Below are 27879 nucleotides of genomic sequence, written 5' to 3'. Positions count from 1 at the left end.
GTGAAATTGACAAACAGTTTATTGCAAACAATATCACTGGGCGAGAAAACAGACCAGCTGACACAGAACTGACAGTCTGCACAGATAATTTGATTTCTCCTCCCAGAGCTGAGGATGAGACCAGTTTTATAGTAATGCTGCACAATGACTGGTTAAGAAATGGGAAACTACAATGTTTCTGGAAATGGAGTAATTTAGTTGCAAGGATGCTAATTGGAAGACAGTTTAATATGATGAATGTCCTGTTCCTTCACACAATGCAACATCCTGACAGTATCATGGTTCCATTCATCTTCACAGGTAGGTGTTAGTCTTTTCTGAAGTGGTGAGGTGCTTCCATTGTCCTGTGGTGCCTGTCCTGCTCTTTGTGTGGCTTTGGTATTGCTGGGTTGTGAAACTGCCGTAAGGGCTTTGAGATCTCTGTCATGTCCATGGGAGCTTAAAGTGTATTTTATTGTCTGCGTGCTGTCTGACTCAGTTTGTGAGCTGCTCGGGAATTCTGGGTGTTCTGGTACAATTTGGCCAATTTGCTTTTGTGGGCCTATCGTGGGTTAGCAAATCTTTTCCCACAAATCCCCCCTTCTTTTTGTTTTGCTTCGGAGAGGGATGAGAAGGGGACAATATAGCCAGAGCCAGGGGGATTTTCAGGTGTAGGGGACTCCGTATCAGACAGGTAGCTCTCAGTGTCCGAATCTGGCCCAGCAGTGGCTATCCCTGGGGCAGGAATGTTCTCCCAGTGGATCTGCATTAGCTAAATGGTGAGGGAGGGCAGAGGGTAGGAAGGTGTTGGCCTGTAGGTCATGGCGGATTATGACATGTGCTGCCCCTTGTCTCTTTTTACCAGCAAGCCACAGTGTGTTGGTCAGACAGATCAGGCCTAGGGTGCTGATGGTGATGGCTGTTGCAAGCTGTTGGATTCCTCCTCGGTGGTCGGAGTGGCGTCTTCCTCTGTGTGGTCCCTGGTCATTGGTTGTGGAGCCCTCTTGCAGTGGGTGGCATGTGTCTATGCAGGCCGTCCATCCAGTTTCACAGCAGTCTGGGTTGTCATTAGGATCGAGTATGGGTCTTTCCACCTAGGGGAGAGAGAATCTTTTTCTAGTGATTTGATCATGACATAGTCCGTGGGTCGGAATAGATGAATGGGCACTGCTTGGGGTGTGGGAAACATGGCTCTGACCTGGACATGTCTAGCACTAATGCTCCTGCTTAGGGCCTGGACATACTCCAGTAGGGCCACTTGTGTCAGAAGAAGGGCTGTGTCTGTGTTGTGCTTCGGGGGTCTGGTCACAATAAGCATAGGCCGCCCCATAAGTACTTCAAAAGGAGTGAGCCCAGTCGTGCAGTTTGCCTGCATACGTATAGTATAGAGAGCAAGTGCAAGGCGTCTGGCCAGGTCAGTCCTGTTTCTTGGGTGATTTTTATCAGTGTGGTCTTCAGAGTGCCATTCATTCGCTGAACTATACCTGATGACTGGGGTCGGTAGGGTGTGTGCTGTCGCCATGGTATCCCTAGAGCCTCACTAATCCCAGTTGTAAGCCTAGCAGTGAAGTGAGTCCCCTGTCCGTCCCTATGCTACCAGGGACTCCAAATCTGGGGATGACATCCTTTAGGAGGCATTTAACCACTGTACGAGCATCATCCTTTCTCGTGGGAAATGCCTCTACCCATTTGGAGAACATGTCTATGATGTCCAGGATGTACTTGTAACCCTGTTTTTTGGGGCATGTGTGTGAAGTCAATCTGTAAGTGGCTAAAAGGCCCCTCAGGAACTGGCAAGTGATCATATATGGCAACAGGCTTTCCTGCATTGTTCTGCAGGCAGATGAGGCACTGTGACAGCAGGACTTGAGCTGCGGCAGCAAATCCCAGCGCATACCAGGACTGATTCACAGTATGCATCATGCCTCTCTTGCTAGTGTGGCCAGTGCCGTGGGCTGCTACGGACAGTGTGTGTAGGTGGGCTCTTGGGCAAATGATGGGGCCACCAGGGTGTACTAACAGGTTGAGGGAAGGAGATTGTGTGGCCCCGATGTGGGGCCCAACTGTCCTTTTCCTGATGTGGAGCAGCCTTGTTGAGCAGTTCACACTGCCTCCATGGGGTCAGGGAATACTGGGGCCTTCACTATTCTGGGGGCCTGCAGGACGTAGGTGGTGAAGCACACTGTGGCTTCCCGGGCTGCTGTGTCAGCTGAGGCATTCCCGAGGGTGACCGGGTCAGTGGCAGAGGTGGGGGCTGTGTATTTGGTAATTGCTAGGGCCGAGGGTAACAGGACTGCTATCAGGAGATTAAAAATCAGCGTGGCATGTTGTAGTGGCCTCCCTGCTGACGTGATGAAGATTCTCTTTTCCCAGAGTGTGACAAAATCATGGATGACTCCGAAGGCATTTCTGGAGTCAGTATAAATGTTTGCTGTGAGTCCTTTAGCAACGATACAAACCCAAGTGAGCGCAAACCGCTCCGCACCCTGTGTGGATGTGCCATCTGGCAGTGCCGCTGCCTCTAGGACTGTGAAAGGGGAGCAGATGGCATACCCTGCCAGTGTGCAGTGGTCTGAGGGCCTGAACGATGAACCATCTGTATGGAGTAGGAGGTCAGGATTGTCTGGAGGTGTTTCAGAGAAGTCAGGGCATGGAGTGACAACCTGCTGAACAAGGTCAAAACAGTCGTGGTCGTCCGCAATGGCGTTCTGAGTGAGTGGGAGCAGGGTGGCGGGGTTCAGTGCAGGGTCACATTGTAGGGCCAGGTTGGCTTTGGACAGTAAAGCGACCTCATAACCAATTCTCTGGGTGGCAGTGAAATGTTGGATTGCTGCTGAATTTAACAGCAGGGAGACTAAATGGGGAACCAAAACAGGTGCATGGGCAATCCAGCACAATGGGGTTGGCCTTCTCTACTGTTACCGCAGCTGCTGCCACAGCTCTCAAACATGCCGGCATTCCCCTTACAACAGGCGGTAAGTGTACAGAGTAAAAAGCAACAGCGCGCCGGAGATCCCCATGGTGCTGTGTTAGGATGCCAGATGCAAACTCTTCAGATTCATTAACGTATAGGTAGAAGGGCTGAGTGTTGTCTGGGACCCCCAGGGTAGGAGCAGACACGAGTCGTTGTTTTAATTTAGTGAATGCCCGTTCCATCTGTTGTGTCCAGGTTATTTTTGCGGGCTGCTTTGGTGAGGCTGCCTCCCGTAGGGGCTGGTCAATGACACGGTGGTCTGGGATCCAGTGTCTGCAATAATTCACCATCCCCAGGAAAGCCTGCAGCTGAGTTCTTGTGGCTGGAGGGGGGGAGCTGAGTGATGGCTGTGACTCTCTCTCTAGATAGTACCCTGAGGCCATGTGAGAGTTTGTATCCCAAGTACTTTACTGTGTACTGGCAGAGTTGCATTTTCTCCACGGAGACTCTATGTCCATCCTTTGCCAGACAGCAGAACAATGCGACAGTGTCCTGCAAGCATGATCTCGTGGAGGTGGAGGCCAGTAACAAATCATCTGCACACTGCAGAAGGGTACTGTTGCATGGCAGGTGTAAAGTAGAGAGGATACGGTGTACTGTAGCAGCATAGACTGTGCGGCTCTCCATGTAATCCTGGGGAAGTCTGATCCATGTGTACTGGCAGCCGCCGTACATAAAAACAAAAAGGTACTGGCTTTCAGGGGACAATTTGATGGAGAAAAAGGCTGAGCAGGGGTCGATTACAGAAAAGCAGTTGGTGGAGGCAGGGATAGGGGTGAGGGTGGTGTCAATGTCCGGGACCACTGGGGAGCAGTGAATTACAGTTACATTTACGGTTCTGAGGTCTTGGACAAAATGCCACTTTCCTGGCCTCCCGGGTTTCAGGATGGGTAGGATGGGTGTATTACAGGGACTGGTTGTTGGAATTAGGACACCCTGCTGTAGGAGGGAGTCAGTCACCGGCTTGATGCCTTCTGCTGCTGCAGGCGACAGTGGGTATTGCTGTACAGACGGCACGATGGCTCCCTGTTTAACTGTGACAGTGTGTGGTGGGGCAGACTTCACCTGGCCTGCGTGGTTGGGGTGTTGTGCCCACAGTGAGGTCGGGAGGTCTGATAGCAATAGGGGGTTCTCGAAGGAGGAGGCAGTGTCTGAGGTTAGCTTGGTGAAAGTGGCCTGGAGTGTTGCAGGAGCACAGCGCACACAGAACACCTTCTGCTCAAGTTGGGCAATCTCTAATAAATGGGTGGGGGCTTGACCAAGGGGTGTGAAATGGAGGGGGTGCTCCTTTAGGTGCACCATCATGAGGCCTAAATCCTTAGGGACTCTCAGGCTCTTAACAATGAAGGGAATTGTGAGAAACAAAGCTCACACACTTCAATAATTTCAGTCTGAGACAAAATCTGGATGAGTAGTGTCCTTTAAATTTACTCTTGCAAGAGGGTGTGATGTCCAGTGTCTACAAAGCAAGGGACATACACACCCCAAATTCAATTAATAAACAATATTTATATAATTTGGTTTCTTTTGTTTTCATTGCTCCTCCTCTGTTTACATCTTCCACTTCCCTAAGACCAGCACCCATTACTCCTGTTCATCTCTTGCCTTATCTGGCCTTGTCTCTGACCTCATCCCGCTGTAGGTCATTGTTAGGCATATTCTTTCTTCACCATTATCTACTCCCTCCATCTGTACCTTCCCCTACCATACTGATCCTTATGACCCTTTTAATTGGGATTTGTTCCTGTGTTTCTGTAAAAGTGGGAAACAGATGTTTATACCTACTGTTTGTACAGGTGTATCTAGCTTAGCTTCGTCCCCTCACAGCATCTTATCTATTCGCCTGTCGTGGGTTAGCAAATCTTTTCCCACAAAAACTAAGTGGTTGGCCCAGCTGCATCACTCCTGGAATATCCATGTTACATCTGCTGAAAACAACGAGCAAAATTAGGGTCCAGGCTACTTTCTTGAAATGTTTTGAAGGGATCTGGTCTGGTTCCATAATTAATTTAAACAAACTGCTCTATGTCCCTATTTGATACGTAACAGATTTTTTCGAAAGCAGCACAGATTACTGAATGATGGGATAGGGATTGTAACAAACACCATCTTCTTTTCTTATCAGTGGGAATTTTTCTTGGGTAAATGAAGCGTTGCCAGAAACAGAGTGAGAGGAAGGAATCCGTTGAAAAATGTGCAGTCCAAACCACGGTCTCTCAATAGGTAGGGCACCACACTGGAAGAAATAACAAAGTGTAGAAATGTAGTTGGGAGATTCTACATTTAGGTGGACAGACAGGCCATGTTACTAACATCAGCACATACATAAAAACACAGAAAGTCGGAGCAGGCCTTTGAGTTTGTTTGGTAATTCAATATGATCATGGCTAATCATCCAATCTAGTACAGTATACTTGAGTTTTCCTCTTACCCTTTGAATCCTTTAGCCCCAAGAACTACATCAAGCTCTGTTTTGGGTTCAACCACTTTCTGTTGCTGAGAATTCTTCGGGTTTATCGCTCTTTCTAGGTGAAAGAAAAATGCTTCTTGTTTCAGTCCTTAGATTCTGGTTGTTGATTTTGGACTGCCCAGGCATTGGGAGCATCATTCCTAAATTTATCCGATTTGGATTTTATAGGTCTCAAGGAGATTCATCCACTACCCACCAACCCATCAATTCTTATAAAATCCAGTGAATATAGGGTTAACTTGTCCAGTCTGTCTTTATACATTGAGAGTCCTGTGTCCTGAATGATGCATTGTTTCCCTGCTATCGGGGTAAACTGGATTAGGCGGAGGTAGAATAATCAAATTAGCAAGGGTAGCCTTGAGGGAGAGGTCATTAAATGTGTTACAGATTGCTTCCAGAGCATCTTGCTCTAAACAACAACCAGAGAGCAGACTATTCTGAATTATACATTGTGTAATGAGGTGGGATTAATGAGTGATCTCATAATAACAGATTCTCGAGAGAAGAGTCATCACAACATGCTAGAATTTCTAAATCAGTTGGAGAGTAAGAAACAAGTCCCACACCAGGTGATTACTTCGGCATACGGATCAATCTGGCCATAGCGCCCTGGTTGGGAAGACTGAAAGGTAGGGCAGTCGATGAGCAGTGACAGATGTTTAAGGAGATATTCTATTGCTCCCAGGTGAAATATATTTCAGAAAGGAAGAAAAATTATAAGAGTCACAACAAACATTACTGGCTAAGCAAGAACATTAAAGATAATATTAAATCTAAAAACTAAGGCATGCCTTACTGCAAAGGTGAGTCGCAGGCCGGAAGATTGGGGAAGTTTTAAAGATCAACAAAAGGTTACTGAAACAAAGTCATAAAATACAACATTTAACATTTTAACTCTTGTTTCTCTTACAACCTTATATTGAAGCTTTTTTTGGACTTGTTACCGAAAATATGTGGGATCCTGTTCAAATAACGACCGAAATTGGTGAGTGGCCAAAACAGCTTGTTCATTCAGCAATCACAGCACAAGGTGGCAATAGCATCCTGAAATACAGTTTGTACTGTTCTTTATACACAGTTCTTACACATGTTAAAATCTCATTTCTATAGTGTTATGTTTTTTATGTATAGTATACAAAGCTTTGAAGGGGATGGTTTAAAACATGCTAACTGCTGGCTGCTACTTCTGATGGGATGTCCATCCAGTCGACTTGCCTATTTAGGAGGCGTTAGCCCTTTTATCTTTTAAATTAGCAAGTGTCAGTAAAAATACTAGGCCTATATGCTCTAAATAAGTTAGAAATCATAATTAAAAAATAAAGAATATTGAACTGATTACTGCAGCTGGTTGCGAGATTTATTTAGAATTTGCCGGTGTGAGTTTACTCATCATGTTATTTCATGCAAGTGCTGTTTTGTCAGTTAATTTTCTTAAAAGGGCAATGGCCCATTTCAAAGGTATTTAACAGGTTTTTTAATCTATTCAGGTCCAGGAGATGGTTGGTAAGAGCTGACTAATATTATATTGCTTCATGGAGACTTGATGGGGATGATATTGTCTGTATGCTGAGGTAAACACGGCTTGTAGCAGGGGCTGATAAGGTGTGGGAATACAGTGATGGGTTTGAAAGGGTTTGATTGTAAATTTGAATACGATAGAACCGCGGTTTTATGAATGAATGGATGAATGAGACTGTGTTATATTAAATAATGGATTAGGAAAGGATTATGAATGAATGAACGGGAACGCGGTATTAATGAATATTGCAAGCTGGTGAGTGAGTTAATAAAGACAGCCTATAACAATATTTCATAACACAATATATCACAGATGGCAACATATATGGTGACATTATACACTTTCACTGTACTCCTGTACCTGAGTACATGTGACAATAAAAATTGAAAATCTAAAAACAATCTAAATTGGAAAGAACATTAGTGCAATGTATAAAACAGGAAAACCTTTATGATTGTATAAAAAGGAAGAGCATAGCTGGTCCCTTGCTAGCAAAGACTGAGGAGTGAATAGTGGGGAGCACAGAAATAATGGAGCCAGTAAATCAATATTTTACTTCAGTTTTCACAGTGAAGGACACAAGTACCATCCAAAAAGTAACAGGTAATGCAGAGATGATAGGAAGGGAGGAGCTTAGATTGTGATCACTAGTGGAAAACATACTGAACAAACTAGTGGAGTTAAAGGAGGCAAGTTCCCAGGGCCTGATGACCAACATCCCAAGGTCTTCAAGGAAGTGGCAACAGAGATTAATGATCCATTGTTAACAAAACTCCAAAATTTCCTGGATGCATGAGAAAGATTTCTGTGGGTTGGAAGAATGCTAGAAGAATGCTAATATAACACCTTCATTCAGAAGGCGAGGGAAGCTGAGGAGTAGGAAGGCAACCGATTATTGAAATACAGAGAAACTTCAAAGTGCTTTAGTACAGCGGAATCTGGGTGTCCTTGTACGTGAATGACAGCTAACTAATATGCAAGTTTAGCAGATAATAAGGCAAATCGAATCTTGGCATTTATTAGTAAAGAGTCAAGAGTGTGGTGCTAGAAAAGCACAGAGGGTCAGGCAACAGCCGAGGAGCAGGAGAATTGACATTTTGGGCATAATCCCTTCATCAGGAATGAGGCTGCCTCATTCCTGTTGAAGGGCTTATGCTCGAAACATCACTTCTCCTGCTTCTCGGAAGCCGCCTGACCTGCTGTGCTTTTCTAGCACCACACTCTCGACACTGGTCTCTTGCAGCTGCTGTCCTCACTTTCTCCCATTTATTGGTAAAGACAAGGAGTGTGAAAGTAGGGAAGTGTTGCTGCAACTGGAGAAGGCATTAGTGAACTCACACCTAGAGTAGTGAGTACAATTTCTGTCCTCTCACTTAAGGAATGATGTAGTGGATGTAGGAGACAGTTCAGAGAAGATTCACTAGATTGATTCCACATATAAGGGTTTGGTATCATGAGTATGGATTGAGCAGTTTGGGCCTATACTATTTGGATTTTACAAGAGTGAGATGAGATCTAATTGACATATAGAAGTTGCTGAAGGAACTGACACCCTCACAGGAGTATGCTGGTCTTGAATTCCAGTCAACATGCCTTTAAAAGACTCCTTCATATCAGATATGGATCTACCTTCAAATCTCTGTCCCCAATCCAATTTTTGCAGTTCCTGCTGAATAAGTCCTTCCAATTGAGCACTTTCACCCAAGGACTAGTCTTATCCATTTTCATAACCATCTTAAAACTTATGGGATAATAATTACTTTTCCCAAAATGCCCCCTCAGTGAAACTTTGATCACCTGCTCAGGCTCATTCCCCAATACAAGGTCTAACAGCCACTTCTCTGGTGGACAGCTTCATATTTAATGATGGGATGGCATCAGTGTTGGATTGGGGTGGACTAAGTTAGAAACCACCCAACACCAGATTATAGTCTAACAGGTTTATTTGTAAGCACTAGCTTTTGGAGCGCTGCTCCTTCATCAGGTAGCTGATCCTTCCAAATAAACCTGTTTGACTATAGCCTGATGTTGTGTGATTTTTAACTTCATGTTTAATGTTGATCTCACTGTCTGTGCACCTTCTCTGCAGCTGTAACATTGTATTCCTTGCTCTGTCCTATTACCCCTGATGCACTTTGTATGGTATTATCTGCCCATACTGCACACAAAACACTGCACCTAGGTTCCTGTGACAATAATAAATCAATTCAAATATTGGCTCAAGCAACCCTCCTGGATGTACCTGACCAATTCTGTCCCATCTAAGCTTCTGGAACTTAGGGACTTCCAGTCAATATTGGGAAAATTAAATCACCAACTACCACAACTCTATTATTCTCAAATCTTTCCATGATCTGCTTACATATCTGTTCCTCTAATTCCTGCTGGCTCCTGGGGGGCCGATTAAATAACCTCATCATAGTGATTGCAGCTTTCTTTTTCCTGAGTTCTACCCATCTAGTCTCGCTGGGTGAGTCCTCCAAGATGTCCTTTCATGGTGCAGCTGTGATGTTCTCTGTACCCAGCAATGCAATTCCCCCTCTCCTTTTACATCTTGCTCTACCATGCTAAAAACATCGAAAGCATGGAATGTTGAGCTGTCAGTCCTGTCTTTCTCTCAACCAAGTTTTTCTGTACTGGCTGCACATCAAAGCCCCATGTACTAATCCAGGCTCAAAGCACATCTGCCTTATTTGTTATTCTCCGAGGATTAAAATAATTACACTTCACACTTAGTCCTGATGTGTTCATTAACCTTTTCCTCTGCTACATCGATGACTGTATCGGCACTGCTTTGTGCTCCCACGAGGAGGTTGAACAGTTCATCCACTTTACCAACACCTTCCACCCTGACCTCAAATTTACCTGGAAAGTCTCAGACTCCTCCCTCCCCTTCCTAGACCTCTCCATTTCTATCTCGGGCGACCGAATCAACATGTACATTTACTATAAACCAACCGACTCCCACAGCTACCTAGACTACACCTCCTCCCACCCTGCCTCCTGTAAAAACGCCACTCCATATTCCCAATTCCTTCATCTCCGCTGCATCTGCTCCCAGGAGGACCAGTTCCAATACTGAACAACCCAGATGGCCTCTTTCTTCAAAGACCGCAAATTCCCCCCAGACGTGGTCGATGATGCTCTCCACCGTATCTCCTCCACTTCCCGTTCCTCCACCCTTGAGCCCCGCCCCTCCAATCGCCATCAGGACAGAACTCCACTGGTCCTCACCTACCACCCCACCAACCACCATGTGCGTCGTATCATCCATTGTCATTTCCACCACCTCCAAACGGACCCCACCACCAGGGATATATTTCCCTCCTCTCCCCTATCAGCGTTCCGAAAAGACCATTCTCCCTCGTCAAATCCACACCCCCCACCAACCCAACCTCCACTCCCGGAACCTTCCCGTGCAACTGCAAGAAATGCAAAACTTGCACCCACACCTTCCCCCATACTTCTCTCCAAGGCCCCAAGGGAACCTTCCATATCCACCACAAATTCACCTGCACCTCCACACACATCATTTACTGCATCCACTGCACCCGATGTGGCCTCCTCTATATTGGGGAGACAGGTCACCTACTTGAGGAACATTTCAGAGAACACCTCTGGAATACCCGGACCAACCAACCCAACCACCCCGTGGCTCAACACTTCAACTCCCCCTCCCACTCCACCAAGGACATGCAGGTCCTTGGACTCCTCCATCGCCAGACCATAGCAACACGACGGCTGGAGGAAGAGCGCCTCACCTTCCGCCTAGGAACCCTCCAACCACAAGGGATGAACTCAGATTTCTCCAGTTTCCTCATTTCCCCTCCCCCCATCTTGTCTCAGTCCCAACGCTCGAACTCAGCACCACCTTCCTAACCTGCAATCTTCTTCCTGACCTGTCCGTCCCCACCCCCACTCTAGCCTATCACCCTCACCTTAACCTCCTTCCACCTATTGTATTTCCAACACCCCTCCCCCAAGTCCCTCTTTCCTACCTTTTATCTTAGCCTGCTTGGCACACTTTCCTCATTCCTGAAGAAGGGCTCATGCCTGAAATGTCGATTCTCCTGCTCCTTGGATGCTGCCTGACCTGCTGCGCTTTTCCAGTGACACATTTTTAGCTCTGATCTCCAACATCTGCAGTCCTCACTTCCTCCTGTTTTTCTCTCAACCTAGTTTTTCTGTACTAGCTACACATAAAAGTCCCATGTACTAATCCAGGCTCTAAACTCATCTGCCTTATTTGTTATTCTCAGAGTATTAAAATAAATACACTTCATACTTAGTCCTGATGTGTTCATTAACCTGGCCCTACTTGTTCTTCCTACAAGACTTACTTGACTTAGTCCCTCTCTTCCTTTCAAACACGATATACACTGACCTATTGGTCTGGTTCCCACCGTCCCTGCCACACGAGTTTAAATTCTTCCGAGTGGCATCAGCAAACCTCCCTACAAGGATACGTGTACCCCTCCAGTTAGGGTTCAGTCTGTCCTTCTTGAACAGTCCATCTTGCCCTGGAAGAGGACCCAAATGATCCAGATATCTGAACCCTTCCCACCTACACCAACTCTTTAGCCACACATTCAGCTGTATTATCTTCCTATTTCTGGCCTCACCAGCAAGTGGCCGAACGATGCTAGGAGTCCCACTGTTTAACTTATAGAGTCATAGAGTCATACAACATGAAAACAGACCCTTCCGTCCAACTTGTGTATGCTGACCAAGTTTCCCAAAAACTAGTCCCAGTTGCCTGCGTTTGGACCATATCAGAATCAACCTTTCCTAATCATGTGTCTATCCAATTACCTTTTAAATGCTGTAACTGTACCTGCATGTACCACTTCCTCTGGCAGTTCATTCCATATATGAACCATCCTGTGTGTGAAGAAGTTGCCCCTTAGATATTTCTTCTCCCCCCCACCCCCGCCCCTCCCAAAGGAAAGGATCTTTGCTATTTACCTTATCGATGCCTCATGATTTTCTTAACCTCCATAATGTGATGCCACTATTTAGGAAAGGTGATAAGAGGGCACGTTGTTGGAGGGAACCCTGAAGAACAGGATTTACACGTATTTGGAAAGCCAACGTGTGATTAGGGATAGTCAACATGGCTTTGTGTGTGGGAAATCATGCCTCATTAATTTGATTACTTCTTCAAAAAAAAACCTCAATGAAGAAGATTGATGAGGGCAGAGCAGTGATCTATATGGACTTCAGTAAAGCGTTTGACAAGGTTCCTCACGGTAGACTGGTTAGCAAGGTTAGAGTCAATATTAGAGTGGTGCTGGAAAAGCACAGCAGGTTAGGCAGCATCCAAGGAGCAGAAAAGTCAACACCCCGTGCAAAAGCCCTCGGGCAAGAGCACGATCAGGCATCACCTACTCAGCAATAACTTGCTCAGTGATGTCCAGTTTGGATTCTGCCTGGGCCACTCGGCTCCTGATCTTGTTACAGCCTAGATTCAAACATTGACAAAAACATGGAATTTCAGAGATGAGGTAAGGGTGACAGCCATTGACATGAAGGCCATATTTGGCCGGGAGTGTGGCATCAAGGAGTTTCACCTGTCAATGGGAATCAGGGTGCAGGTTCTGTCCTTGTTGCAGTCATGCCTGGTACATTGAGAAATGCTGTGTTGTTGGAGGTAAGCCATCTCAGCTCCAGGACATCTCTTCAGGAATTCCTCACTATAGTGTCCTCAACCCAACCATATTCATCTGCGTCATCAGTCACCTTCCTTCCATCATAAGATCAGAATCTTCAGCAATACCTGCACAATATTGAGCATCATTTGTGACTTCTCAGATACTGAAGAAGTTCATGTTCAAATGTAACATGATCTGGACAATATCCAGGCTTGGGCTGACACGTGGCAAGTCACATTCGCACCAAACAAATGCCAAGTAATGATGATGTGGAATAAGAGACAGTCTAATCACTACCTCTAGACATTTAATTGTGTTACCATCACTTTATCCCCCACTATCAACATCTTGCGGGGGAGGTTACTATTGACCAGAATTTCACTTGGACCCACCAGATGAAAAGAGTGGTATTGTGGGGTCTACCTGCAGTACAGGGACAGTACCAGTTCATGAAGGCAGGTCATCACCATCTTCTCAAGAGGACAGACATAAATGCTGTTACAGTCAGCAATGATCACGTCCTATGAGTGAATAAATTAAAAGAAACCTCTGAAAAGGAGACAGACCTTTATCTTGCTTCTTCCAAGAGACTTAGTAACAAGGAACAGAATGTAGTCAGGGTCTGAACAAAGTGGCAGAATCATTTGAGAAATCTAGCAAGGCTGATGTCAACATCACCAACAACTTGCAGCATCTATTAACTATGTTTCAGGTGAAGTTTTTAAATTCATGATGGGGAGCAGCACTTTTAATGTAGAACTGTGAAGTTGCATATCCAAGACTAAAACTAGTAGGTCTGGCAGCATCTGTGGACAAGAAACAGTTAACATTTCGAGTCCAGTAAGACTGTTCTGTAGAGGACTCTCTGCTTTTATTACAAGAAAATGAGTTGGGCGCATTATCCAAACCACTGGTTTCACCCAGAAACCAGAAAATCAAGGCCATTAGTGAATTTTCATCTTCAAGATACATCAACAAGCTTCAGAGGATCCTTGAAACCGTAGGGAATATTTACACCACTCGGATCAGGATCAACAAAGGAGTTGCAACATCAACCATGAAAGAGAATTAACAAAAATCAAACAATTCCTGAGTTCATCCGAAATCTGACCATATCACTATCCACATCTACCAACGATAATAGCAGCTGATGGATCTTGAACAGGACAGTGGGGGTGCAGTGCTTTCTCCGGTGCAGGAAGATGGAAAGTTATAGCCCAGTCTGCAATGCTCCTGGACCACTCACTGAGGTGGAACAATAGGAAGCAGCAACGAAAAATAGACTTTTGCAGGAATGTGGGCATGTAAAAATGTTTAGATTGTGTGATACAGTTTAAAATAGAAACAGCTCATAAACTATTGTTCACCACTCTTAAATACAGAAGGGATACAAATTGTGGTTTGGTTGTACAGCACCTGAGTATTACTGAATAAAGATACATTTAGTTCAAGCTTTTTTTCTTCCATTCATCAGGACAATGAGCGAGGAAATATCAATGTCAAGGAAAAACAACATTTATCATTAGGGTTTTCCTTGCTTCAACAGTAGACGATGTGGTGCCAGGATTAATATACCAGTTAATTACGACTGACCAGTAACATTCAAGATTACTATTCAACATCTGCCATCTGCTTGAATTCATGGTGCCTTCCAGACTTACCGGAACCAATTCCCAGATACTGACCTCATTAACAACCACCTCCTGCTATCTATGAATATAATTGAGTATTATAACTTAACATGTGTCTATTTTGTTATTGCAGATAGAATTTGTTTTTCTTTTGTCATTCCCCAGTTGATATTTGCTTACACTCGAGTCGAAGCTGAGAACTGCCACTTTCGTTATGGACAGACAAATTCCTTTTTTTTCCCCTGTCTTTTTTTCATTTGTGCTGTAAATATTGTGTCAGCACAGCAACTATCATTAATAACTCTCTCTCCTACATTGAAATGAATCATCCTTTTAATTCCTCTGAGAATGCAATCAGTAATGAGGGAACGATAAGCCACTGAGAGAATATCGCGTTGCTAACAACCTCAGCATTGCTTTGGAATTTCATAGATATTTCCTCTGAAACTACCATGTAAGTGATATGTAATGCCAACATTCAGTGAATAGGATCATACATAACTATCTGACACACTTTGCACGATTTTGCCAAACTTGTCCTGATTCCCTGTGACATTTGGATAGATTTTACCCTGAAGAAAAATGATATCAATAAAGGCTTTACTGCTATTTTAAATCTTCACAGGAAGCGGGAAAGAAACTAAAGTCAAACTATTACTTAGCAACAATATTGACATCACCACAGCAAGGAGGAAAAAGGCAGGTACATGCTGTGAACAAAAGGCAGGACAAATCTAAACTGCCCATTCATTATCCCAACTGCCTATTCCCAATCATCAGCAAAGTGATAGAGTCTGTCATCGATATTGCTCTCAAATGACACTTACCCAATAATAACCTTTCCACAGAATCTCAGTTTGCATTATGCCAGGGACACTCAGCTCCTGACTTTATTTTGACTTGGTTCAAACAAGGCCAAACGAGCTAAATTTCAGTGGTGAGGTCAGAGTGACTGTCTTGATGTCCAGGTCACATTTGACTGAGTGTGGCATTGAGGAGCCCTCACAAAACTGGAATAAATGGTTGTCAGGAGAAAAACTTGCTTTGAGATGAAGACAGACTGACCAAAGAAGGAAGAAGATTGTTAAAGTTCAATTACCTCAGCTCCAGGATATCACCAAGGGAGATCCTCAGGGTAGTGATCTAGACCCAACCAACTTTATCAATTACCTGCGTCCATCATTGGGTCAATGTTTGCTGATCATTGCAAAATGTTCAGCACTGTTTGTGACTCCTCTAACATTGAAGTAGCTCGTGTCCATACACAGGAAAACCTGGACTCTCTCCAAGCTTGGATTGATAAGTGATAAGCAACCTCTTTGCTAGACAAGTGCCAGGCAATGACCATGTTCAACAAGAGAGAATCCAAATATTGCTCCTTTGATAATTACTAACATTATCAAAGCTGATCTACCCGTAATCAAGAAATCTGAGGTTACCATTGAATAAAAACTGAGCTGGATCAGCTGTATAAACACTGTCATTAGAAGATTATGTGAGATGTTGAGAATTCTGTGGTGACTAACTCCCATTCTGTCTCCATCATACCAAAGCATCATCTACACTGCACAAATCAGGAGTAAGATGGAATATTATCCACTTTGATGAATGGGTTGAACTCCAACAACACTCAAAAGCTCAACACCATCCAGGAAAAAGCAGGCAACTTGATTGACATCCCAGCTAACACCGTGATGTGAGCATATGAACAAGGAACAGCAGTAGGCTATTAAACTCCCATGGCTTGCTCCACCATTCAATATGATCGCTTTGTGTTTTGAATTCTTAGCTACTCTTGATGTCCTATCATTCCCATGACTAGCAAGAATCTATCTATCTATCGTCATCTTACAATGTTCAATGACTTCTACCTTCAACACCTTGAGGCAGACAGTTTCAACGTCATATGACCCTCTGATCTATGAAGATCTGGTATTTGAAGTTACATTCACAGACTTAGATGGCTGGTGTGAGGTAATTTAGCAAATTGCAGCACTGCACCCAGAGCGTCAGGCCTATACTTCTGGTGTTGCCTGGACCCACAAACTGCACAAAGTTTGTCTGGAATAACTCCAGGCCACTTGTGGTTAGATGACAGCTTTCTTCCTCACAAGCTTCAGTAACAAGGCCAGCAACCAGTTGGAAAATCTTGGAGCAGAGTGCCAGCCAATTTTGAGGATAGACTGTGGCAAAAACTTCTTTGAAAAGACTTCCACTCCCTTCTTTAGCTGCAGTGCAGCTCCCCTTGAAGAGGCGAGGTAGCAGGATGAGCTATCGTGAAGCCATCGTAATTTGAATCCCTGACTTTGTGCTTCTTGTTCAGGCACATAACCAGTAAAGAATGAGCCAAGAATTGACAGCAAACAACAATCATTTAATTCAGTCAGCAGCATGAGATTTGCATGTTGCTAAATCAGAAGCAATCCTGCATCAGGGTGCTACTGCCCAATTTCATAGTCAGAATGTTCAAACGTATTCAGAACATACAGTTCTCACAATATAGCAGGCTATCATACTGTTACAATGTCTGTGTATCTTGTGTATACAGCAGGGTCTTGCATAAACTCTCAAACTGGCTTTCTTGTTTTACTTTGTATAAGTGATTGAAATCAACAGGGCAGCAATGATGAAATTGATTGAAATCAAATTATAACACACAGGATTTGCCCCAGCACGCCATAATCATATAATAATTCAATAATTTTATTGGAATAATTTTTACCAAAGTTTTCAACAATTCAGATTCAACTTTTATTGCTACAAAATCTAACTTTTACCAAATATAATGAATAAAGAGGAACAGTTATTTTGCTTCATTATGAATTTACCTCTGCATTAGGTATTCTGTCATGATAAATTCTTCCTTATTCTTCTGAGATCATTATTTCTTATCAGATTATTCTTTCTTCCAGGGAGAGTGAGCTCTTCTTTATGCAGTCTGAGCAGTCAGAAATGCTCCCACACTACCTCATGATTATAATATAGTTTTATCCCATGTCGGTGTCATGGGATAAAACTATATCCTTTGCAGAGCACTTATCATGCAACATCAGAGAGGGGAAGGCCAGAAATTATAGGAACTACACAGCGCGAGGTGAACTTAGATGAATGGTGGAATGAGGGAACTGGAGTGGGAAGGGAGAATCCAGAGGGTTATTGGTAACAGAGAGAGTTGGAGCTTGCATTCCAAACACCTTTAAGGTAGAGAAACATTTCTTGTTCAGGTGTTTATTAAGATGAAGATGGTAATGGATTGTAGTCAATATGATCTTGTGAAAGGGAAATCATGTTTCACCAATTCACCATCCAGACTTTGACATATATTGCCATTCCTTCAGTGTCATTGGGTTAAAATCCTAGAATTCCCTTCTTACAGCACTGTGGGTCTACCTGCAGCACATGGATTTCATTGGTTCAAAAAGGCAGCTCACCACCACATTCTCACAGTCAGCGAGGGACAGGGAATAAATACTGGCTAGTGTCAAGAATACCCCTATACCATGAGGAGAAAAAAAGTATTTTGGAGTTCTATGAGGAATTAACAAATGCTGTAGATAATGGGGAGCTGGTGGATGTACTGCGCTTCAACTTCCTGAAGTGACAACATGCCACATCACAAGTGTGGGATCAAAAACTTTTCCGACTGGATGTTATGAAATTTGAAAAAAAGCCTTAAAGACCCAGCATATAAATGCTGCAAAGAAATTCCAGCTGTTACCACAAAAACACAAAGGCAGGCTATGCAGTCAGCGATTAAATTCAGAAATTAACACAAAGACAGGTATGATAGAGAGTGATGTAAAAGAGGTAGGGAAACTATTGCAGCTACACTGAGGGAGGACATCTTGGAGGGCTCATCCAGTGAAGCCAAATGGGTAGAGCTCAGGAACAGGAAGGTAAAGTCACTTTGATGTACTACAGGCCTCCCAACAGCCAACAGGTGGTAGAGAAACAAATATTTGGACAGATTAAGGAAAAAGGTGAAAACAATAGGGTGGTTGTTCTGGAGGATTTAAACTTCCCCCATATTGCCTGGGACTCGCTTAGTGCCAGGGACTTTGATGTGGGAGAAAATGTTCAGTGTGTCCAGGGAAGTTTTTGAAAACAACATGTAAATATTCCAATGAGGGAAGGGACCATACTGGGCCTGATATTGGGTAATGAGCCTGGCCAAGTGATCCGTGTTTCAGTGGGGGAAAATTTCAGGAACAGGGATCATAATTCCATTGTGTTTTAAGTTACCTAAGGAGAGGGATAAGAATATTCTCTTGAGAAGACTAACCACCACAATATTAGGCCAGAACTAGGGAACATAGATTGGGGGCAGCTGTTGGAGGGTAAATCCACATCTGTCATGTGTGACTCTTTTAAAGACCATGTGATTAGAGTTCAGGACCAGCATGTCCCTCTGAATATGATGTATAAGGATGGCAAGTTTCGGGAAACTTGAATGACAGGAGAAATTGAGAGCTCAGCCAAAACAAAAGGAAGCATCTGTAAGGTTTTGGAAACTGAAGATGGACAGAGCCCTTGAACAATAAAAGATAGCAGGAAAGAACGTAAACAAAGAATTAAGCAGGTGAAAAGGGGTCAAGAAATGTCTTTGGCAAATAAGAACAAGGAAAATTCCAAGGCATTTTATACATACATAAGGAACAAGAAGGTAGCTAGTGAAAGGATAGATCCCTCGAGGAGTAAAGAGTGAATTTATCCATGGAGTTGGAGGAAGTGGGTGAGATCCTGCAATGGCTTGTTGGTTGAGGAGTATGATTCACACTTTGGGGACTGTACATTGCAGACATGTGAGAGGTCCATGGGTTCCAATTCCAGACGAGTCCAGATTTCTACGGGCAGCAGGTTGGCTCAGTAGCAAACACTGTTGCCTCACATCACCAGGGACCAGGTTCAATTCTAGCCTCAGGCAACTGTGTGTGCTTCAGATATGCAAACTAAATGGATTAGCCATGGTAAATGCAAAGTTACGGGAATGGTGTGTCTCTGGGTGGGATGCTGTGGGAAGGTCAGTGTGGACTTGATGAGCTAAATGACCTGCTTCCACACTGTAGGGATAGAATGAAATATTTTGCATCAGTATTCACAAAGGAGAAGGACATGGTGGAGGTTGAGGTTCAGGAGGTGTATGTTGATTTTATGAGGTATTCCAACAGAGGTGTTGGGTGCTTTAAAAAACATTCTGGTAGATAAGTCCCGACGATGTGATGGGATCTATCACAGAATGCTGAGGGGGGTTGGTGAGGAAATTGTTGGGACTTTGTATGAAGCCTTTGCATTCTCCTAGTCACAGGAGATGTCCCAGAAGACTTGGAGAGGAGCCAATGTTGTTCCTTTGTTTAAAGAAGGCAATAGGGAAAATCCAGGAAATTACAAGCTGGTGAACGTTACATCAGTGGGAAGGAGAGATTCTTCGGGATAGGATTTACTCAAATTTGGAAAGATATAGAGTTGTGTGGGATTGTGTCTCACAAGCTTGACTGAATTTTTTGATGAAGTGACAAAGATGGTTGTTGAGGGCAGGGCGGTAGATATTGTCTATTTGGACTTTAGCAAGGACTTCAATAAAGTCTTTCTTGGCAGGCTGAACCAAAAGGTGAAGTGGATCTGTGGTGAGCTGTTAAAATGAATACAAAACTGGCTTCGCCATAGAACACAGAGAATAGAGATCTAACTGGAGATCTGTGATCACTGGTTTTCCTCAGGGAATGGTACTAAGACCATTAGAGGAGAATATAGGAAACCTAATGAGTACACTTGCGGATGATAAAAAAGATTGGGAACTGTGGATAGTGAGGATAATTGCCAGAGGATACAGCAGGATATAGATAGGCTGGAGACTTGGACAGAGAACTAGCAGATTGAGTTTAATCTGGACAAATGCGAACGGATGCATTTTGGAAGATCAAATGCAAGAGAGAAATGTACAGTAAATGGCAGAACCCTTAGTAGCATCAACAACAGAGGGATCTGGCCAACACAAGTGGATAAACTATTCAAGAAGGTACATAGCATGCTTGCCTTCATTAGACATAGAGTATAACAATTGGTAAGTCTTTTTGCAGTTGAATAGAACTTTAGTTAGGCCTCATTTGGAATGTTGCATTTGATTCGGAAAGAGCTTACCAGGATGTTTCCTGGTTTGGAGGGAATAGCTGTGAGGAGAGATTGGACAATCCTGATTTGTTTGCTCTTGAACATCAAAGGCTGATGGGTGACTCTGACAGAAGTTTACAAAATTATGAGAGGCATGGATAGAACGGACAGTCAGAGTTATTTTTCCAGGATAGAAATGTAAATTATCAGGGGACATTGGTTTACGGTAAAAATACAGGTAATTTTAAAGGAGATGTGAGAGCGGATGGTAATCGTTTGGAATGAGATGCCAAAGGAGATGGTGATGGAAGATTAAATAGCAATGTTTCAGAGATCTTTTGACAAATATGTGCATAAGCAGAGAACATAGAACATAGAACAGTACAGTGCAGTACAGGCCCTTCAGCCCTCGATGTTGTGTCGACCTGTGAAACCAATCTGAAGCCCATCTAACCTACACTATTCTATTATCATCCATATGTCTATCCAATGACCATTTAAATGCCCTTAAAGTTGGCCTGACTTGTAAATACTTATTTCTTAATTTGATTTATAAAAATGTCATACCGGTCTTTTAGTTTGTAGCCTGTAAGTGTTTCCCCAGTTTACCTTCGATCTGAACATAACCTGTAATAAATAGTCAAATTAACTGCTATTGTTGGGAGTGTGGTGCTGGAAAAGCACAGCAGGTCAGGCAGCATCCGAGGAGCAGGAGAATCAACACTTCAGGCAAGAACACTGGAATTCATACTGCAAAGAGGCAAAGGTATTTAGTTTAGAAAGACATCATGTGCACAGTCTTGGTGGACTGAAGGGCCTCTTCCTGTGCTGTACTTTGTTCTTGACAGTAGCTCACTATGAGGAATTTAACATCTGATATCTATCAAGGAGTAACGGGACAGGGAATTGCCACAACCTGTCATTTCCTGGTACAATCAAGATATTGATCACCTCACACAATGGTATAGGAACCTGGCCCTTGTTACCAGGATAGGCTCACACACAGGAAAGATAATTCAAACATTTGTTCACTCTGGGCCCAGCTAAGATTGCTACATCACTTCAAACAAAAAGACAACTCCAAACAGCTGGAAAGACCATTGGAATGATTTGGAAATGAGCATATTATCTATGGAATGTTTATTGCATGGATGTACTCTGCATGGTTTCATTGTAAATGACACCAAAATTGGAGGTGTAATGGACAGCGAAGAGGGTTACCTCAGATTACAACAGGATCTTGATCAGATGGGCCAATGGGCTGAGAAGTGGCAAATGGAGTTAATTCAGATAAATGTGAGGTGCTGCACTTTGGGAAAACAAATCCTTGCAGGACTTATACACTTAATGGTAAGGTCCTACGGAGTGTTGCTGAACAAAGAGACCTTGGAGTGCAGGTTCATAGCTCCTTGAAAGTGAAGTCGCGGGTAGATAGGATAGTGAAGGCGTTTGGTATGCTTTCCTTTATTGGTCAGAGTATTGAGTACAGGAGTTGGGAAGTCATGTTGCGGCTGTACAGGACATTGGCTAGGCCACTGTTGAAATATTGCATGCAATTCTGGTCTCTTTCCTATCAGAAAGGTGTTATGAAACTTGAAAGGGTTCAAAAAAGATTTACAAGGATGTTGCCAGGGTTGGAGGATTTGAGCTATAGGGAGAGGCTGAACAGGCTGGGGCTGTTTTCCCTGGAGCGTCAGAGGCTGAGGGGTGACCTTACAGAGGTTTACAAAATTATGAGGGGTATGGAAAGGATAGATAGGCAAAATCTTTTCCCTGGGGTGGGGTTGTCCAGAACTAGAGGGCATAGGTTTAGGGTGAGAGGGGAAAGATATAAAAGAGACCTAAAGGGCAACTTTTTCACACAGAGGGTGGTACGGGTGTGGAATGATCTGCCAGAGGAAGTGGTGGAGGCTGGTGCAATTGCAACATTTAAAGGCATTTGGATGGGTATATGAATAGGAAGGGTTTGGAGGGATATGGGCCGTGTGCTGGCAGGTGGGACTAGATTGAGTTGGGATATCTGGTCGGCGTGGACGTGTTGAACTGAAGGGTCTGTTTCCATGCTGTACATCTCTATGACTCTATGACTCATTGCATCACATGAAAGAAGGGCGTGAAACATGGGAGTGGTGCAACCTGATTGTGTGAAGTGGAGATGGGTTTGAATAACCAGCAATCTATGCATGCTGTGTGGGTGTGTCTTCAGAAAATGCACAATGTTTTAAGCAAATTAAATGAATGAATCTCACAGATTCCAGTGGAGTTTAGAGTAGAACTAGATTTGCAACCTCTAACATGTCAGTGATATCCAGAGGTTACTGAAGAGCATGTGAGTGATTAATATGTGGGGATGAGAGAATGAACACAGGAATGCATTCATCAAGGTCCGATAAAAACAGAAAATGCTGGAAAGCTTACTTGGCAAACTGCAATTAAAGTGTCCCCTGATTCTAGATCAGTGCGCCCAATTTACATTATGATCCTGAATGCAATGTGAAAAGTATGCTATGATTTGGTTAAGAACCAGAACGCTTTCCTTTTAAAGTAGAAAGACTGAAGTTTGGATCCAAAGGGAATAAAGGCACAAGATAGCATGGTTTGAACGAACAATACATTGCTAGAAAACTTGGAATTGGTCTTCAATCTGCAATCCATGTACCAATTAATTGTCAGGTGTAAAGGTGACATCTCGTAAACATGGATAATACATTGTGACTAGCAACTGTCAAATAGCAACTGTGACCAAGACAGACTCCATTGATTACTCAGTAAGGCAGAAGATGAGACATTCTTCCTTCAGGCATTGGGTGGTTAGGGTTTGGCGATGGAAGTGGCCCAGGACCTGCATGTCATTGGCAGAGTGGAAGCGGGAGTTAAAGTATTCAGGTGGTGGGGTTGGTGTGGGTGTCCCAGAGATGTTCCCTAAAATCATCTGTAAGTTGGCATCCCGTCTCCCTGATGTACAGAAAACTACATCGGGTGAAATGGATACTGTAGATGTCATTTGTGGAAATACAGGTAAATTTCTGTCAGACGTGGAAGGATTCTTTGGGGCCTTGGATGGAGGTGAGGGGGGATGTGTGGCCACAGGTGTTACACTTCTTGCAGTGGCAGGGGAAGGTGCCAGGGGTGGGTTGTGTGCTGGTGGGGGATGTGGTTCTAATAAGGGAGTTGCAGAGAGAATGATCCCTCTGATCATAGAGCATCCCAAATGGCCTCCTTCTTCAAAGATGGCAATTTTCTCTCCCACGTGGTCAATGATGCTCTCCAGCGCATCTCCTCCATTTCCTGCACCTCCACCCTTGAACCCCACACCTTCCAACACATCCTCTCATGCCGTCCCAACCAGTACCCTTTCACTGACATCATCATCCGTCTGGCTGCACTGGTCCTCACCCTCAACACCTTTTCCTTCCAATCCTCCCACTTCCTCTGAACCAAAGAGGTAGCCATTGGCATCTGCATGAGCCCCAGCTATGCATGCCTCTTTGTCAGGTACATGGAACGGTCCATTTTCCACAGCTATACCGACACTATCCCCCACCTTTTCCCCTGTTACATCGATGACTTTATCAGTGCTACCTCATGCTCCCACAAGGAAGTTAAACAGTTTATCTACTTCACTAATGTCTTTCACCCCAATCTCAAATTCATCTAGACCATCTCAGACATCTCCCTCCCCTTCCTGGACCTCCCCATCTCCATCTCTGGTGACCGATTAACCACGACCATCTTCTACAAACTTACCCCCTCCCACAGCTACCTGAATTACACTGTAGACAATGCGAAGTGAGTAGTTATGCAGTTCTTGAATTTCCAGAAGGTATTTGATACAGTACCACATGAAAAGTTATTCTACAAAATAGAAGTTCTGTGTACATAGCATGGAAAGAAGACTGGCTAGCTGGCAGAAAACAGAGGGAATGCATAAATGAATCATTGTCCAATGAGCAGGATGTGATGAGTGATGCCCTGTATTTGTCGATACTAGAGCTCAACCTTTTACAATTTACATCGATGACTCAGAGGAGAGGAACAAAATCATGGCACCTAAATTCTCAGACAACACCATGATAGGTAGGAAGGTATGTTGTGAAGAACACATAGGGAAGTTACAAATGGGAGTGAGTTGAATGAACAGGCAAACATCTGGCAGGTAAAATATTACTTGGGAAAATGGGAAGTTGTTTTCCTTTATGGTAAGAATTTTAAAAAGAGTACTTTACTAAATGGAGAACTGGAGATTTTCGAGTTGCAGAATAATTTACGTATTCTGGTACATGAGTAGGAGGGAGAAAGTGACGATTGAGGAGATGCTGGAGATCAGAGTCGAGAGTGTAGTGCTGGAAAAGCACAGCAGGTCAGGCAGCATCCAAGGAGCAGGAGAATCGATGTTTTGGGCATAAGCCCTTCATCAGAAATGAGTCACTAAAATTTATGATGGAGGTACAGCACAAAATCACTAAATGCTATCCTTTATTACAAGAGGAATTGAACATTTTGATTTGATGTGATTTATTGCTGCCACGTGTATGTAAGTACAATGAAAAGTTTTGTTTTGCTAGCTATACAGAGAGATCATTGCATTTGGGTCCATTCTGGAGATCTTAGTCTAACTTCTCCTGGGTCCTGCAGTCTTACCTCCTCTTTTAATTCGGGTTTTCTATTTTTTCCCTATAACTGAATCCAGACTGCACTCCAACATCATTTAATTTAAAGCCCTGTCTACAGCCCTAGTTACACAATTCGTTAGGACTCTGGTCCCAGCACGGTTCAGATGAACACCTTCCCATCAGAACAGATGCCTTCTTCCCCAGTGTCCTATGAATCCAAACTCATTTCTCCCACACCAATCTTTGAGTCATGCATTTACCTGCTTACACTTATTGATCCTGCGCATTGGAAATAGTTCAAAAGAGGTTGTTACCTGGATTGTTTTATGAGAATAGCTTTAACAGGCTGCAGTTGTTTCTATTTGAGTTCAGAGGAGTGAGGGTTGACTTAGTTGAAGCATACAAGATCCTGAATTTAATATAAGATTTGACAGGGTGAGCATGGATATTTCTTTCCCCTCAGGGTGAATCCAGTGCTCGCGGTCTGTTATAGCCAATTTAATGCTTTCTCTGCATTAGGTTTAAAATAAAAAGATCCATCAATTAGGGTTCTTTTAACACATAGAAGATTATTGATTTATTATACGGTGAAATACGTACAATGAAAATGTGGAACTGTTCATTCTAAATATTTACCTCTGTAAAGTGCCCAAGCCAGACATCAAGCTGTTGTCTCGTCCCAACAACTTATTCATGAAACAAAGGAGCACACCGTCCAAATGACAGACAATGTTTCAAATTATAAAGTGAGTCTTCCTCATTGGCTAAAACTAAAGTACCAGAAAACCATCTGTAAAAGTATAAAAACAGGGTTCACCTTCAGACTGAACTCGTACACCTTCTGGAGACCTTCCAAGGCATGGCAAAGGGCAGAGGCCAACTAATGGTCCCGAGAGAGAGAGAGACTTCAATAGTAGAGCTGAAAACTTGGTGGAATGGACAAGAAAATGCGAAACGTGAGAAGGCAGTTATAATTCTGACAGCTCTCATTAGAAATATGGCCAATGAGATCCAGGAACCGTGAGGGAGCAGCTCTCAGGTGTGAGAGTTTAAAGTTGAAAGGCTGGAAGGCAGGCACAGTCAGGGAGGCCCTCAGTACACTGTTCTACTTAGAGGGCAGTGAGAGCAAATCACATGACTGGACTGGATTAAAGGACAAGGTGTATATGTGTCAACAAAGGGACTGGAATGGGTGGGGTGACCTACTGCCCTATATTCCAGAAAGACCTGCAACTATAGCTCCTGTTTGGGCTCTAATTAAAAAAAAATTGAAGTGATAGGCAGGGAATTCATAGGATAGGAAGCATGTTATCCTTGAACTTTTTACCTGAGCAGAGAGGCGAGTGTTATTGAATGAATTGACCAAATGGTTAAAGCTAATTGGAACCCCACAAGGCCATTTGGGCTGCAATGATAGTGGTAAAAAGAAGGTAAGGCCTGAAAATGAAATTAAATCAGCACTTTGAGCTCATGTGGAATTAGAAGAGAAATTCATTGATCAGTGGATATTTATCACAGCTGAGATTTATGGAGGTAAACTATTGGGACTGTGTTTCACTTTTTAGAACCAGCAATTATTTAACAATGTTTCATTCTCTTCACAAGCAAAGAATAAAAGTTAAAAACTGAGTGGAAGAAAGTAAGGAAGTGTTCATAAGTGTGTGTGTGTGTGTGTGTGAGTGAGAGAGAGAGAGAGAGAGAGAGAGAGACTGGTTTTTGTGGAGTGGTTTCTGAACCAAGTATTAACTCTTTGTGGTCTGGGTTTGTGTGCACCTTTGTTTGTTAAATGTTGTCTTGTATATCTGTTTTTGTTCCCTGGAACTCAAGATCTGGGAAAACATTGAGTTTAGCTTGCATTTTGGGAATGTATGGTGATTTGAATGTGTGCCTTTATTGGTGTGGAACATGAATGGTTAATGTTATGTACCACTGAGGAATGAGCAGTGCTCATGTCAAAGACAAACCTACAATGAAATGTTGATTTATATTTTGTTTCTTTAAAGCATGGTAAAAGTTTCTCTTGAAATTGGTTCCAGTTGATAGATTAATTGAAGAAGAAAATAATTAAGTGAAAAGACATAACTTATCCCCTCCGACTTCAAAATAATGTAGATTAGATTACTTACATGTACTATCTATAAAACTTATAAAATGCTGAGAGGACTAGATAGAGTAGATGCAGAGAGGTTGTTCCTGATGGCGGGTATGTCCGGAACCATTGGTCACGTTCTGAGGGATCAGGGTGGACCATTTAGTTCAGAGTTGAGAAGACATTTCTTCACCCAAAGAGTAGTGAGCCTATGGAATTCATTGTCACAGGAAGTAGTTGATGCCAAAACATTGAATGTATTGAAGAGGTAGCACTTCAGGTGAATGGCATCAATGGTTAAGGGGAGAAAGCAGGATTAGGCTATTGAGTTGGATGATCAGTCATTATTGTGATGAAAGGTGGAGCAGGCTCAAAGGGCTGAATGGCCTCTTCCTGCTCTGATCTTCGTTGTTTCTATGTGTTGTGTTTAGGTTGAGGAAAGTCCTGGATAAATGTTTAATCTCAGAACCTCTATGTTTAAGTTATCACATTATGAATTTCATTTTCTGCACAGTAAACTTTGAAATATGACTTTAACACATGGGTGAATCTTTAATTCCTTTCAAGCCGGTCGGAGATGTCCCGCACCCTGGCACTGGGCAGGCAACACCATGCGAGACTCCCGATCCGGCTTGCAAAGGATACTATCTGTCCCCCTAATTATAGAATCCCCTATAACAACTACTTGTCTTTTTGCTCCCCCCCTCTTGAATAGCCTTCTGCACCATAGTGCCATGGTCTGCTGGCTCATCCTGTCCAGAGCCCTTTTCCTCAGCCGTACAGGGAGCAAAAATTTCGTAACTGTTGGACAAGGTCAAGGGCTGAGGCTCCTGCACTCCTGAACT

At 43.4% G+C, this 27879-nt stretch overlaps 1 long non-coding RNA gene across 2 annotated transcripts; it reads right to left on the bottom strand.

Moving 5' to 3' along the window:
- Position 1: 1 nt before the first annotated feature.
- On the bottom strand, positions 2 to 25878 carry LOC140485919 (uncharacterized). 2 transcript variants are annotated; one of them, XR_011962480.1, is made up of 4 exons: positions 25763 to 25878; positions 6368 to 6467; positions 4739 to 4881; positions 2 to 1073 (listed from the first exon to the last, which is right to left on the bottom strand). It is a non-coding gene; the product is annotated as an uncharacterized lncRNA (long non-coding RNA). The 2 variants fall into 2 exon arrangements; XR_011962479.1 differs by having other exon boundaries at positions 4739 to 4878.
- Positions 25879 to 27879: the final 2001 nt, after the last annotated feature.

This window comes from Chiloscyllium punctatum, chromosome 15, assembly GCF_047496795.1.
Source record: "Chiloscyllium punctatum isolate Juve2018m chromosome 15, sChiPun1.3, whole genome shotgun sequence".
In the NCBI taxonomy this organism is placed as follows: Eukaryota; Metazoa; Chordata; class Chondrichthyes; order Orectolobiformes; family Hemiscylliidae; genus Chiloscyllium; species Chiloscyllium punctatum.
Note: the sequence above shows the minus strand (reverse complement) of the source record. Positions and strands in the feature narration are given on the sequence as shown.